A 12,609-nucleotide genomic window follows, 5' to 3' on the forward strand; every position below is an offset into this window, starting at 1 on the left:
GTGTTGTCCGGAGTGGCCATGAGGTCGATCTCCGGAGTACCCAGTTGGTCGCATATCTACCTGAATACCTCCGTCGACAGACTCCATTCTTTGTGGTCGATCGTATGTCTGCTCAGGTAGTCCGCTGTCGTATTGAGACGACCCGGAATGTAGATCGCTTTGAGATCCCATAGATTCTCTTCCGCGAAGTGGAATATTGCTGCTGTTTCCTGCAATAGTTGTAAACTCCGAGTGCCCCCTTGCCGTCTGAGATAAGCTACCGCAGTTTGGTTGTCCATGCGCATTAGCACTGTTCTTCCTCGGATTAGGTGATGGAAATAAGTAAGGGCTTTGTAGGCTGCTCTTATCTCCAGGACATTCGCAGGGATGTGTTTCAGATCTTCCTCCCATCGCCCCTGCGCTGTGTATCGATTGCAATGTGCCCCCCATCCAGTTAGATTGGCATCCGATGTAATCATGATCGGTAACATGTGTTGGATTAAATGATATTTGGACCGGTGCACTCTGTTCTCCCACCATTGCAGACTGTTCGACATTAACGGCGTTATCCTGATCTGTTGGGATAGGTTCTTTTTGTCCCACTGTTGTAGGAAGCACCATTGAAATGGCCGGCTATGCCAGAGTGCCCAACGAATCATGGGTATTGACGATGTCAATGTGCCTATTAGACTTAGACATTGGGATGCTGAGATTGTTGATAGTGACCGGGTCAGTCTGACTTTCGCGATCAATTGTTCCATCTTTTCTGGCGGAAGACTGAGAGAATTCTCTCTGGTATTGAATAACGCTCCCAGGAATATCATAGTCTGTGTAGGTTCCAGTCTGCTCTTGTTGTAATTTATTTTCCAACCAAATCGTACCAATGAGTCTATGAGTATCTGTGTTGAAGTATCTCGTTGCGGTCTTGAGACAGTAGCAACAGATCGTCTAAGTACTGGAAGATTCTCAGGCCCTGAATCCGAAGCAGAGCTATCACTGACAGAAGCACTTTGGTGAAGGTGCGGGGGGCTGTACAAATGCCGAATGGTAGGCATGTAAACTAATAATGACTTTCTGCAATTGCAAATCTGATGTACTTCTGGAAGTTTTGGTGAATAGGTATATGTAGGTACGCGTCTTCTAAGTCTAGTTAAAGCATCCAATCGGATACTCTGACTGATTGCGCGATGGTTTGCAGAGATTCCATCTTTAACCTTCCCAACTCTATATGTCTGTTCAGATAGCGTAGATCCATCAGAGGTCTCAGATCTCCCGTTTTCTTTGTTACAAAGAAGAGAGAAGAATAAAGTCCTTCTCCCTTCTGGTGTTCTGTAATTGCTTTCTTTAGAAGTAGCGTTTGCACATATTCCTCCAGAATCTGTAATTTGTCTCCTGATGCAGGAACCCGTGTCGGCACGAATTTGCTGTGCGGTGGTTTCTTGGAAAACTTCCAACGGTGGCCCTGACTTATGGTTTTTATCACCCACTGATTGTCTATTTCTTCCGCCCAGATCTGCTGGAACTGAGAAAGTCTGCCTCCGACCGCGCAGATCTGAGCGGGTAGAGCGTCAGAAAGACTTCTGCTGCAACGACGTGGATGGTGTGGCCTTCTGTCTAGTCATCCTTTGCTGGCTAGTCAGAGAACCCTCCAATTTCTTCGAAATTCTCTCCCTGGTCTGTAATTCTTTGCTGACCTAAACCTCTATGGTCTGTTCACAGCTCCGAGAATACCAGAAAGGACAGGTGCTGAATAGGTGGAGCTAAAGATCTTTCTTTAACCCTAAAAAGGCCCCAAGAAGAGATAAGCCTCTGGATCCTGTAGATGTACAGGATCCAGAGGCTTCCTTTCTGGTATTCTCGGAGCTGTGAACAGACCATAGAGGAGACGTTCGCCAAGCTTCGGGATGCCCTCCAAGCCTTAGCCAGGAAGCGCCACTGCTGCCTTCACTGCCATTGGGACGGAGCCACTGTTGGAGCGCAAGGAAGCCAGTAACAGGAAGTTCGGGCATCAGCTGATCAGGGGATCACATGGTCAGTTCTCATCCACGCTGAGCGGAGCATTATCGCGCTCCTGGATATCGGGATTACAGCAAGATTGTATTTTGCACAGAGAGAGGTACTAACCACACGCACGGCTGGAAGAGGTACTGTATTGCTCCTTATTCTCATTACATCGGCTGGCCTGGTCTGTTGAGGTGGCAGCACAGTTGCAGGAAAAGCCATTTCACATTTACTGTCACCGGTGCGCTGAGGTATTACTGTTTTTTATCACCACGTTTTGGGGCTTGGGACTCGCCCCCACCTCTTAGCAGCACACAATTCTCATATTTTTGCGCTGTGTCTTATTGTCACGATGATGCCTGTGTGATGAACTTCTCCTTCTAGACCGGGATCTTGACCTCGACCTTGAACTTTTTTTAGCGTGTTTCCTAGGACTAAAAAGAAAAAAAGGTCGTAATAAATGCGCTCTGTAGTTGTGGGCAAGAACCTACCTGGACCACCCCTACCTGTCGGCCCGATGCTGGTCTGGTTTAGGCGCGGCCGCAGTGTCCATAGGAACAGCCAAATCAGCTGTAAGAAAGAAAAGAAGAAACTAAGAACAGTTCCCTAACCAAGTTATAAGAAGATCTGAAGTAAACTGATTACTTACAGCCCGCAGGCTGAATATCTGCACCAGCAGCGCTCCCCTCCTCCATCCTGCACTTCTGACAGTCAGCAAGATCTGGAGGGAGCGCTGGACATTTAAGCTGGGCGGTCTTCACAGACCACCCCCTGATTATGCCTGTTTCCTCCGCCCAGACCTGCTGGCCGGATCCTTACGCTGAGAGCGGCAGCGCTGCACCGCCCATTACTCTGCCTCCAACTAGTGGTGACGTCACTTCCCGGAAACTCCTCGATCCGGAAGTTCGGGTGGAACGCACACCAACTCCCCACGTGCACGCGAGCAAGGAAAGGAAGGACACTGCGGCGCAACAGCTCCACACTGTAAGTAATGCATTTAGCATATGGATACTTGTGCGTACTGCGGCCATCGAGGCAATTTATACATATCGGCCTGAGCAGACAGCAGCCCCCTACAGACCAGCAGAAAGGGGGTCCCCTTTTGGCCAATTTATAGCCTAATCGGGCATCACTGGCAGAGGCACCCAGTGGAAGCGCTGCAGGAAACAGCGGTAGGGGTGTAAAAAGAAAAAGCTCTATACCTTAAAAGGCAGCCAGAGTACGTAGGTCCCAGGGGCAACGTGAAGCGAGGACAAAAGACTGGGGGGGGGGGGGGGGGGGGGGGCGGGACAGGCAGGTAAATTTATAATATCAAAGGTCCTAATGGGGTAAAGTGGGCGGGACATTACCCAGGTGTGACGAGATGTAAGCAAAGGGAAAATACCAGTTGCCTGACTCTCCTGCTGCGCCTGTGTCTCTAATGCTGGGCATACACGGGTCGACACTGCCTTATCAATCGAGCCGCTGATGGCTCGATTGATAATATCCGACAGATCCGATCACCGCGAGGATCGATTCCCCGCTTGATACCCGCGGGCGGACAATAGCGGAAATTGAGCAGAAGATAAGGAAGCGCCCGCGGGGACGGGCGGGAATCGATCCGGGCGCCCGCGGGGACGCGGCGGGAGTCGATCCGGCAGCTAATCGAGCCGCCGGGTTGACTCGTGTATTCCCAGCATTGGGCTACATACACACTTGAGATAAAAGTCTTTGGAAAAGGCAAGACCACAGACCAATTTTACCCCATTCCATGAATTATGAGAACCATACTCTACACAGTCTATTCTATTGTGCTGAACTCCCCATCAGATAAAAATCTTTGCAAGATGCTGGACACAAAGATGCTGTACACATTCAACAGATCAGTGTCTGCAAAAGATCCGTTCCTGCAAAATGCATCCATAGGGCCTGATTCACAAAGCGGTGATAACTCAGTTATCACGCCTAAAATACTTTAGGCGTGATAAGCTTTGCACCGCTGAGTTAGCACCGCTTTGTGCACTTTATCGCGTGGAAAGTTTTGCGCCCGCAAACGCGCAATTCCGCGTGCAGCGCCAATAGGGTTTAATGGGCGCATCGCGCGCACTGCACCGCACGCCGCGCAATTGCGCGCACAAAACTTTGCGCGCAGGATTTCGCGCGAGTTTCATTTTATCACGCCTAAACTGAGATTAGGCGTGATAAAGGGCTTTTCACAGGCGTGCAAACACTTTGCACCGCTTTGTGAATCAGGCCCATAGTCTATGATATCTGCAGATCCTCATACACACCTTGTTTAACAGACGTTCATCTGCAGATCAGATCCACCAGGATGGATCTTCAGATCTGCAGATGATTGTCAGATATGCAGATGAATGTCTGTTAAACAAGGTGTGTGGCCTGGTGCACACCGAGCAGTTTCTGTAGCGCTTTCCAAACCGCTTCTGCCTGTGAAAACGCTTGGCTAATGTATTTTAATGGGATGGTGGACACCAGCGGTTTGAGGTTTTTAGCAAACCGCAAACGTGGATCCTGCAGCACTTTTGCGGTTTGCAGAAGCGTTTCTGCCTCAATGTAAAGTATATATATCAAGAGGTGACGCTCAGCCCAATTAGTTAAAATAGGGCCCTCATATATACAGAACCAAAATAGCACATGTAAATAAGCAGCTCAGACTGATGTAAAATTATAGCATAAAAGTCATAAGACCCATAAAAATCCTCTAAAAGTCCTAGTATCAATCCGGTTGATAGTCCATGTACATGTGTCCTAATTCCTCAGATTGTTGCTACTAAGTTGTTATTTTTCCAGGAGGTCATAGATTACTCAAAACGCTGGATTTCCTAGCTGGACAGTGTATCAGACCTCCACCAACACCCTTTGTGATCCACTCACCGCTATCCTAGACCAACCAATGGTCTATATACGCCTTGGGACCGTTCCCGGGTCGTCCCCCACCTCTCCAGCACTGTGGTTCCACAGATCACACCAGACCTCTTCATATATGCTCAAAACTTCTTTGTTTCACAACCTCATTAAGAGAAAACCCCACATAGCGTAATACTGCTCAAATGTATTTATTGATAAAAAGCAATTGCACTCACATGTGTCCTCATAAAATCATCGCATAGAGTGATTTCTTAAACGGGCTCTCCCCCGTTCAGGTGGCCAGGCTGGCAGGCTCGTCTAGACGTGTTTCCCCCGCTCTTCCGCTGCGCACACAGAGATCAGAGACGCCACACGTGTCCTCCTGTCGCCGCTCACCCTAGGCGTATACAATTCCGCTTCCGCATCAGACTCCGCCCGATCGATTTCGTCACTCAGTGATTCATCAGGGGCATGGAGTCCGATGCGTATAGCGGACATTTTTATACTATGACGCGCCTTCTGCGCACGCTCCCTCAAGCCTCCTTGGAGCCTGCAAGTCTGCCGCCATCTAGAGTATTGTTACAGAAATGCAGGTATCAGCCATAATTCCCCATGGTCTGTGCAAACCATTCCTGATACATTGAAAATTTCAAATATTATAAAATTCTTACATATACATGCCAAACAATTTTAAAAAAGCTGCATCAAGAAAACAAATCTACAGGCCATATGTCCATTTAACATATAATACATTTTGGAAACCATCTCAGATGTCCGTATCTTATATATGTATTATGTAGTCCCACTCATCATACCTTCGTAATAAGTGAAAACCCCATTCCTAACATACCCCCCCCCTTCCCCCCCCCTTAGGGACATCAATACACATACCCCATCCCCAGCTATATTAATGTACCAGAGCCAGACTACATGCCACACATTTACAATTGAATAGTGGTTAGGGGAATTGTAAATGTGTGGCATGTAGTCTGGCTCTGGTACATTAATATAGCTGGGGATGGGGTATGTGTATTGATGTCCCTAAGGAGGGGGAAGGGGGGGGGGGTATGTTAGGAATGGGGTTTTCACTTATTACGAAGGTATGATGAGTGGGACTACATGATACATATATAAGAATACGGACATCTGAGATTGGAACTAGGGAGGGAGGTGAGTTGCGCTAATGCGCTCTGTACACAGCGCTTCCTGTGCAGTCAGACTCGGAAGGGGGAGCACGGAGGGCGCCCGGAGAGGAGAGGGAGGGAGAGGTCTTGCTGCCCTCCCCGCGGCTGCGGCTCCCCCCTCCGTTACTGCGCCCACAGTCCTTCGGCGCCCAGGGCGCCCGCACGGGCCGCACTGCCCTGGAAACGGGCCTGTGCACACCAAAAACCCCTAGCAGATCTGCAAAACGGTAGAGGTTTTTGAAGCAGATTTCACAGCGATTCTAGGCATGTTTTCTACACATGCCTAGCGTTTTCTGGAGCGTTTTTGTGTAGCAGATTACAAATATTGTACAGTAAGGGCCCGTTCACACCTATAATCGCGAAACGCCTTGCAGGAGTGATTTTCCCCTCGATTAACGCGGAAAAAAATCACTGGACACTGCAGCGTTTTGGGAGCAATCACGATTAGCTTGCTTTGCATGCTAATCACGATCGCTAAACGCTAACCGCAAAACACTCCATGCAATGCTTTTGCAGTTAACGCTAACTGCAAATGCAGCAGTGAGAACACTGCCATTTGTTACATGTAGCAGCGGTTATTTACAAAACCGCTAGCGTTTTGACTAAAGCGGGTATCGCGCGATTCCTGCTCAAGTGTGAATGGGCCCTAAAGCTGTTACTGAACAGCTTCTGTAACAAAAACGACTTGAAAACCGCTCTGATCTAGCGTTTTTCAGAGCTGTTTTCCACTTTCCTATACTTTAACATTGAGGCAGAAACGCCTCAGAAATCTAAAAAATGCTGCAGCCCCCGAGTTTGCGTTTGTGGAAAAAACGAACTGCTCTGGTGTGCACCATCCCATTCACTTTCATTAGCCAAGCAGTTTTCCCCCTGCAAGCGTTTTAAAAAACGCTCCAGAACCGCTCTAGTGTGCACCAGCCCAAAGAGTAGGTTGAGGGCTGAGCTCGTCATTACCGCCAAGGAAGTTAAAGGGCTGGTGCACACCAGAGCGGTTCTGGAGCGTTTTTTAAAACGCTTGCAGGGGGAAACCGCTTGGCTTTTGAAAGTGAATGGGATAATGCACACCAGAGCAGGTCGTTTTTTCCACAAACGCAAACTCGTTAAAGTATAGCAAAGTGGAAAACAGCTCTGAAAAATGCTACATCAGAGCGGTTTTGCAGGCGTTTTTGTTACAGTAGCTGTTCAGTAACAGCTTTACTGTAACAATATATGACATCTGCTACACAAAAACGCTCTAGAAAACGCTAGGCATATTTAGAAAACGTCTCTAAACATGCCTAGAATTGCTCTGAAATCTGCTTCAAAAACCTCTAGCTTTTTGCGGATCTGCTAGAGGTTTGTGGTGTGCACTGGGCCTCATGCTTTGTTCACACTACAAATCGCTAAACGCAAAAGCAAACTCTGAGCGTTTTCTGGCGTTTTTCTCAATAGTATTTTGAGCGTTTTTTCACTGTATGGGATAGCGTTTTTTAGCGTTTTACAGGAGATGGCCGCTAGCCAGGAGATGGCCACTAGCCAGGAAACAGAGGTGTTTTATGAGTAATCTGCTCTGTTTTGTGGCTAATCTGCTATATTTACGGAGTAAAAGCGCTGGAAAAACGCTGATTATTGTGAACAGCCCAGCGCTTTTGGGCGATTTTGAAGTGCTCCTATCTAACATTGAAGCGCTAATTGCTCAAAATCGCTCAGAAATGGTGCAGGTTACGAGTTTGCGTTTCAGCTAATCGCTGAAAAACACAACACACAGAACAGCCACATACACTTAACATTGACCAAGCGCTTTTCATAACGCTAGTGATTTCCAGCGATGCTGAAATCAACTAAAAAGCGCTCTAGTGTGAATGGGGCCTTAGATCGATTCCTAGGCGTGTTTAGAGAGGTTTTCTAAACATGCCTAGCATTTTTGGAGAGTTTTTGTGTAGCAGATTTCATATATTGTTACAGTAAAGCTGTTACTGAACAGCTCCTGTAACAAAAACGCCTGGAAAACCGCTCTGATCTAGCGTTTTTCAGAGCCGTTTTCCACTTTCCTATACTTTAACATTGAGGCAGAAACGCCTCAGAAATCTAAAAAATGCTGCAGCCCCCGAGTTTGGTTTTGAGGGAAAAACTAACCGCTCTGGTGTGCACCATCCCATTCACTTTCATTAGCCAAGCGGTTTCCCCCCTGCAAGCATTTTAAAAAATGCTCCAGAACCGCTCTAGTGTGCACCAGCCCTGACTATTAGCTTTTCATCCAGAATCATCCCCAGGTTTCGTACAGAGTCTTTATACTGCATGGTATTCCCTCCAATTTCTAGTGTGAAGAGGGGAGTTCAGCTTTAACCAGCTATTGTTCATCCAGTTTTGTAATTCCATTAGACAGACACTGATGGATGCTAATGGGTCTTGTGTGCTGGGCTTGAAGGACTGATACAGTTGTTTGTTGCCTGCATAAGGCCTCTTTTCCACAGGCATTTGAACTGTGTGCTCAGCAAGCAGTTGACAGGCAGCAGTGAGCAGTTGACAGGCAGCAGCAAGCAGTTGTGAGAGTTTGAGAGACATTTCACTGCCTATCAACTTCCAGTGGAAAAGAGGCCTGACAAAGGTATCCTAGGCAATAGCTTTAGGCCTCTTTTCCACAGACAGTTGAACTGTGTGCTCCGCAAGCAGTTACTAGACAGCAGTGAGCAGTTGCCAGGCAGCAGCAAGCAGTTGTGAGAGTTTGAGAAGCATTTCACTGCCTATCAACAGTCCGTGGAAAAGAGGCCTAAGACTATTTTGGCCACTGGGAGCATGTACACTACAAAGGGTAATGGAGATAAAAAAAAAACTATTAAAGGGGAACTTCAGCCTAAACAAACATACTGTTATTAAGTTACATTAGTTATGTTAATCAGAATAGATAGGTAATATAATCTTTTACCCACCCTGTTTTAAAAGAACAGGCAAATGTTTGTGATTCATGGGGGCTGCCATCTTTGTCATGGGGCAGCCATCTTTTTGGTTGAAAGGAGGTGACAAGGAGCAGGAGACACAGTTCCAACTGTCCTGTGTCCTGATTACCCCTCCAAGCTGCACACGCTAGGCTTCAAATGTCAAATTCAAAATGTAAAAAAAAAAAAAAAAAAAATTGCACCAAAACAGCAGAACGAGAACAACAAAATCAGAAATCCCATCATGCTTTGCACAGCATAAGGGGAAAACTGCCCGGGCAGTTTTCTTCTGTGCAGCTAAAAATGAGGCTTGTATAAGAGAAACAAAGTTCTGATGCTGTGCAACTGTTAAAGAAACACCAAGCCTTTTCAGTGCTGCTGAGTCGATTTTTAGTCCGGAGGTTCACTTTAAGAGGGAAATGGGAGGGGAAGAGGAAAGGGCTGGACAACGAGAAGGTACTACAAAGACATCCTATTGCAGGACCGGGCAGAGGCAGAGAGGTTCCAGCCTCAGGGCGCAGTGTAGGAGGGGGGCACACAACTCACTCAGTTATCATTCCCCAATTGTGTTTGAAGCAGAGAGAAATAAGAAAAGGGGAACATGGCAGTGACTGCAAGCCAGATAACTAGAGATTAAGGTGTCGGAGGGGTTGGGGGCCCTGGGGCACCTCTTAGTCTAATAGCAATCGGCGTGTGGCGGCTGGGGTGGGAGGGATGGAGGGGCGCACTTTGGCGGCTCTGTCCTATTGCATATGAATATAGAAGACCTTTGATTACATAAATAGTCACAAAACATATTTAAAGTGGACCTGAACTCAGAACTTCCTCTCTGCTCTAAAAGATAAGCAACAGCATAATAACCTTTAAAGAAAAAACATTTATTTGTTACAGCCGATACAAATCCTGCAATAAATAGAAGCAGAAATATGGTTAACATTCTGTGTTTACAAATTAGCTGGTCTGCCAAGGCAGCCAGCTGACACAGCTGAGAGATCGAATTACAGTTTTAGTCACAGATGAGGAATTCGAGAGGCTACATCTCTAAATACATCTCTTTCTGTCTTGTGCAAGATTTCAGGTCCACTTTAAAACCAATATTGCATATAGCATACATGTATATATACAGCAACTATAGGGCAGGTATACATGGATAGAGATGTCCCGAACGGTTCGCCCGCCAACGGGTTCCAGGCGAACTTTAGGTGGTTCGCGTTCGCCGTCGAAGGGCGAACTTTTGCGGAAGTGCGATTCGCCCCATAATGCTCTATTGAGCAGAAGTTTGACCCTCTACATCACAGTCAGCAGGCACATTGTCACCAATCAGCAGGCCCGCCATCAGGGGGGTACAACTGTGATTTCCGTCACGGGCCCAGGGCCCGCAGCCTCGGGCCCCCCCAGGCATTAACCTCCTGAGTGTCCTCTTCCCGCCCCCTCTCCCCCAGCGGCCACCGCCGCTGTTAATACCTTAGCAGCGGCCGCTCTCCCCTCTTCGGCGTGTGTACTTATTCTAGCAGCATCTCCCGGCTGCTGTGTGTGATGCGGCAGGAAGCAGGGCTCGGTTCCCATAGTAATGGCGATACACTACAGGAAGCCGAGCCCTGCTTCCTGCTGCATCACACACAGCAGCCGGGAGATGCTGCTGGAATAAGTACACGCGCCGGAGAGGGGAGAGCGGCCGCTGTCAAGGTAACAACAGCAGCGGGGACAAGCGGGGGGCACCACCTACCCATACTGGGGCACTATACTGGCTATACTGGGGCACTATACTGGCGCGCTATACTGGCTATACTGGGGCACTATAATGTCTATACTGAGGCACTGTACTGGCTATACTGGGGCACTATACTGGCTATACTGGTGCACTGTACTGGCTATACTGGGGTGGCTAGAGGGCGTGCACAGCAGTCTGTAGGGGGGCCCAGGCTTGATGTTGTGTGAGAAGCCCCAAAATTTCTGATGGCGGCCCTGCCAATCAGACTGCACTCACTCCTGGGTCCCCCCCTCCCCTCCCCTCCCCTCCCCTCCTTTATAAAAGGCAAGGTTCTCCTGTCGTTTTACTCACTCATCTGCCTACAGTAATTAGTTAAGGGACAGCTGCTGACAGACTCTGCTAGGGAGAGTTTAGTTAGGCTCTTGTAGGCTTGTTCCTAGCTGATTGTTATTCCTTATATTACCCTCTCTCCCTCCTCCCGGAGGGAAGAGGGTCTCATCTTCCGGGGAATTGTAGTATTTCAAAAGCCAGCTTACATACCGTGGCTGGGAATTGAACCCAGGTTGCAGTGTGTGGTAGATAACTCACTTAACCACTATACCACCAACAACACTACATGCTGAAGCCAGCCTAGCATGTACCATTATGATCAATCCAAGAGAAAAAATAGCTTGCTTAACGATTTGTAGCATGTCAAAAGCCAACTTACATTGGCTGGGAATAGAACCCAGGCCTACCACTCTGTAGGCTGCTATCCTAACCATTATACCACCAACACTACATGCTGAAACTTCTTGGAGCAGACTTACTTCCTCCCTCCAAAAGACACACATACATCCCCATAAAATCATTCAACAGCAACTGCATGCACAGTCTTTGTGGTACAGAGTCTGTGTGGCACAATTGGTTAGTGCGTTTGGCTGTTAACTGCAAGGTTGGTGGTTCAAGCCCACCCAGGCATGGCCTGGCCTGGCCTTTTGTGTTCAACAGTTGTCCGAAGAAAACCCCACATAGCCAGGTAGATTCATCTCTCTCTCTCTCTAGTAGGGATGGTCACCGCTTTTCGCGGAATTGTATTTTCTGCAATTTTAGGCGGAAATTGGTCATTCCGTTCCGTTTGGTCGGAATGGAATTGCTTTTTCAATCTGGCGGAATTCCGAAATTGCCTGTGAAATTCTGCCGGTATCCGTTGATGGTTTTAAGCTGAAAATTCACTTCAATGGCATCAAGTCCTAGAGAGAGAGAGAGCTCATTTTTCTCTTGGGTATATCACAATGGTACATGCTAGGCTGGCTTCAGCATGTAGTGTTGTTGGTGGTATGGTGGTTAAGTCAGTTACCAACCACACATTAAGTCCTGGGTTCAATTCCCAGCCAATGTGAGTTGGCTTTTGACATGCTACAAATCGTTAAGCAAGCTAATTTTTCTCTTGGATTGATCATAATGGTACACGCTAGGCTGGCTTCAGCATGTAGTGTTGTTGGTGGTTAAGTGAGTAACCTACCACACACTGTGACCTGGGTTCAATTCTAAGCCATGGTATGTAAGCTGGCTTTTGAAATACTACAATTCCCTGGAAGATGAGACTCTCCGGGAGGAGGGAGAGAGGGATTCCTGATGTCATAAAGCAGTGTAGACCTGCAATTAAACATTCAATGAGATTTCTGACCTTAAAACACTGCTTTGTAGTAAATACAGAATTTTTTCTGGGACTTTTGATGTGTATTTTATTCAACCATGTCTTCCTCCAGGTATTAGACCCCTTGAAACATCTTTTCTATCATTTTTCCAGTCAGCAGAAATTTTTCAAAATTTTTATTGAAGTGAATTGCAGTTCGCGGAAGTTCGCGAACCGAAAATCGGAGGTTCGCGATATGTCTATACATGGATTGCACTACTCCAACAGCCACCTGTTCATGATATGTTCCTTTGCCATAACAACCCCTAGAGGTATAAGACACCGTCCTTATGC

The sequence above is a fragment of the Hyperolius riggenbachi genome, chromosome 2, assembly GCF_040937935.1.
Source record: "Hyperolius riggenbachi isolate aHypRig1 chromosome 2, aHypRig1.pri, whole genome shotgun sequence".
Lineage (NCBI taxonomy): Eukaryota > Metazoa > Chordata > Amphibia > Anura > Hyperoliidae > Hyperolius > Hyperolius riggenbachi.